The 3,396-nt window shown below is 49.6% G+C and overlaps 1 pseudogene; it reads left to right on the top strand.

Annotated features, from left to right (window-relative positions):
- Nucleotides 1–581: 581 nt before the first annotated feature.
- On the top strand, nt 582–793 carry LOC124590803 (annotated as a pseudogene).
- Nucleotides 794–3,396: the final 2,603 nt, after the last annotated feature.

The following is a 3,396-nucleotide window of genomic DNA, read 5'->3' as shown; positions in this document are numbered from 1 at the left end:
ATTTCTTAAAGTTGCAATGGTTCATGGTTATCAAAAGGTGTTCCAGGCTGAGTAAGGCACCTCGTATAAGAATTGCCTGAGTGTACCCCTGGATCTTTGTCACTCGGACTTTCAAACTACTCTTGACTTAACCATACCCCAGGTTTGATATTGGCCTTCTGGGCATCACTAGAGTAGACTGTTCTATGATACTGATAACATGGAAATTGGTAACATGGAAATTGTGTGAACGTTGTATGAAAAATTATTGGAAAATTAGAAAACACATAATCTATCTTAGAGGATTATTACTTCGTTAATTCTATGGGCTATGGGATTATCTCGCCAGTTTCGTTTGAATATGCAACCGTCGCTGGTTTTTTTTGCGTTCATTTCTGTCTTTATTTATTTCTTTCTATTTAGTTTTTAACATCATCACTTGCCTCACACCTGCAGAGGGAAGTGTGTTTCTGAGGAGTGTGTCGTCGCCCCCTGAGGCATAGCAGAGTATGCCTCCGCTTTTATTTTCGGTTTATGGCAATAAGTCTTGCTGCTAACAACACCCTGCTTTACGTGCTGCGTCGACACTAGAGGATGGCGGCATTTTTGGAGAGGAAAAGGTAGGGCTATAGGGGAGGTAGGAGGGAAAAAAGTGTACTATCTGTTCTTATCAGCTTAATATCTGATACGTCCTGCATTGCACGACCAGAATATTAAACTCATTTTTGGCTTATGACGGAGTGCTAGGGGCTTGCTCCACCTCTGTCGCTGGTTGGCCCGGCATTGCAGTACCGTCGGGATCGGCCCACCTAATATTAATTAAAACACAGCCTGAAATGGGTTAACATTCTGCAGTGATCAGATATTCCGCTGGTAGCAAAACTTGTCGTAGTTGTTGATGTGCCCAGTAGTTAGTTGCTTACACACCACGATTTCTTTTAATTAATTTAAGATTATCTTAATAATTTTTTTTTTTTTTTTTTTTTTTTGCGGTTAGCCGGACCGCACTTGCAGCCGCATTACGCTAGGCTGGTAATTTATGGTGGCACAGGACAGTGCCTTCGGATGCCTCGTTAGCGTCTCTTATGGTCCTATCGCAGATAATTTTAATAACATTTTTTGGAGTTATAACCTTAGCTCCTCGCGAACGTCGTCGTCGTCGCCGCCGCACGCACGCAGAATACGTGGTACACACGCACACACACATATGCAGTAGGCGGTGGACGATGTAAGCACTCGGCTAGGTGTAGCTCGCGCCAGTATAGCTCGCGCCGGCCTGGCGCTGCTGTGGGGCGGCCTCACGGCTTCTCCACTGGCCTGGCAGCTAGCGGCGTTCAAATGGGAGTCGCAGTTTACTCCTCGACATGGAGGGTGGTACTGGGCTGTTGACGAGTGCTCTCGTATTTTGTCGTTCCCTCCGGCACTTGCTTTTGCGATGTTTTCGACGGTCGCCTGTTGCCATATCGGCCCGCACCACCGTGTGTGACCCCCACATGTGGAGCGTACATGCTGCAAGCATTTAGGCCCTGACACTGCGGTTTTTCATCTCTGGCGGTACTCCGCAAGGATACCGCCCTTCGATTGTGCCATTCCAGCACTAATTGAAGTGCTAGGTTTTCCGGCCTGTTAGGAGACCGCTTCTGCAAAATGTGCGAGGAGATTTTTGCTGGTTGCGAGCTACCCGCCGATTTTCTAGCTGCACGTATTGCCCTTAATCCAAAGGTCACAGGCGACTGTCGGGCTAGAGGCGTACGTCCCATCACCGTTCTTAACACTGTTTATAAGTTGGTGGCACGAAGTGTGGCTTCACGTCTTAAACAGGTGATGAATAAGGTACTTTGTCCCACTCAATCATGTGGCGTGTCGAATCGAACCACCTTCACCGCTGCTTCTATATACCGTGATGCTGTCTTACTCACCCACCGCCGACGCTCGAACCCCGGCTGCAATTGATCCCTAGATTTCGCCGGTGCCTTCGATAGGGTCTCCCATCCTTACCTGCTGGCCGTTATGTCGCGGATGGGTTTCGGGGAGCACTTCATAAGAGTCATCCGGCACTTCTTGGATGGAGCAAATTCCACAACCATTGTGAACGGCTGCAGATCACGACCAATTCCCATCAGACGATCAGTTCGACAAGGGTGTCCCTTGTCAGTGTATTTTATCGCTTTGGACCCCGTGCTGCGTGACATCGGACGGATGGTCGATGGTGTTCCTTTCCCAGGCGTCACCTTCCGCAGTGCGGCATACGCGGATGGTGTAGGTGTGTTTGTAGCAAACGCCGGGGACATCGATTCAGTTTGCCGAGTCCTCCACGTTTATGAACGAGCATCCGGTGCCATGTAAAAATCCAACAAAATGGTGCTAATCCCACTAGGACCACGATCATTGACCATCGAGCACCCATGGTTCCGGATTGTAGGGGAACAGCGTATCTTGGGACTTGAGGTGACTGCCTGTCCGCAGCGCATGTTAACACTCACGTGCAGGCGGATTCTCACGCGCATCAGAGGACTTTGCGTGAGTCACACTGATCGACGACTGGACCTCCAACAACGAATCCAACTGATTAATACTTACATCCTATAACGGGCATGGTATGTAGCACAACTCCTTACGCTACCGAAACAAACCAGCAGAGCCATCTCACAAACAGTATATTGCCTGTTGTGGCGGCATGCACTATTCATCGTTGATGCACAGACTTGTACACTGCCAAAGGTCGATGGTGGCCTTGGACTCATTGACTTTCCCCGCATATGTGCGGCAATCCTGATTCACCGTATCGCCACTTTGCGTGAGATTGACCCAGGTGGGACAACAGCGGTGCTTTTCGACCGTTATCGCCCACAATCGGGAACCAGTATGTTTGACACATATTACATTCCGGATGACGGCAGTCAAGGTCTATTACCTCAATCAAAGTTACGTCCTAACAGTGGCCACCGACAAGGCACGCACATCGAAGCGCCTTTACTAGGCGCTTCGAGAGCCAGCCCACACCACATAAATTGGAGGACAGGCGACCGTCGGTCATCTGGCACCAAGCTTGGGCTAATATCACCCACCCAGCCCTTCCCACAGAAGTTTCAGCGCTATGGTATCACGTTGTAAACAATTTAATACCCACTAATCATCGCTTGGCGGCCATCCGCCTATGGCCCTCGGCTGCTTGCGGCCGATGTGGTGACGTAGACACCAGAGAGCATCGTCTCTTACGCCCTCACGTCACAGAAGTGTGGGACCTTGCACGTGTGCTATTAGCGCTGATCGGTGGGACTACACTGGACTATGTGCCAATCGACTGGTTCCTTACCCCTGGTATTCAGACCAACCCCCGAAAACGACATAACGCAGTGGTGTGGCTCTTGGGCTACACCATTTTCACGATCTATGACCTTTGCCTCACCGATGCTG

Source organism: Schistocerca americana, unplaced genomic scaffold (genome assembly GCF_021461395.2).
Source record: "Schistocerca americana isolate TAMUIC-IGC-003095 unplaced genomic scaffold, iqSchAmer2.1 HiC_scaffold_775, whole genome shotgun sequence".
NCBI lineage: Eukaryota > Metazoa > Arthropoda > Insecta > Orthoptera > Acrididae > Schistocerca > Schistocerca americana.
Note: the sequence above shows the minus strand (reverse complement) of the source record. Positions and strands in the feature narration are given on the sequence as shown.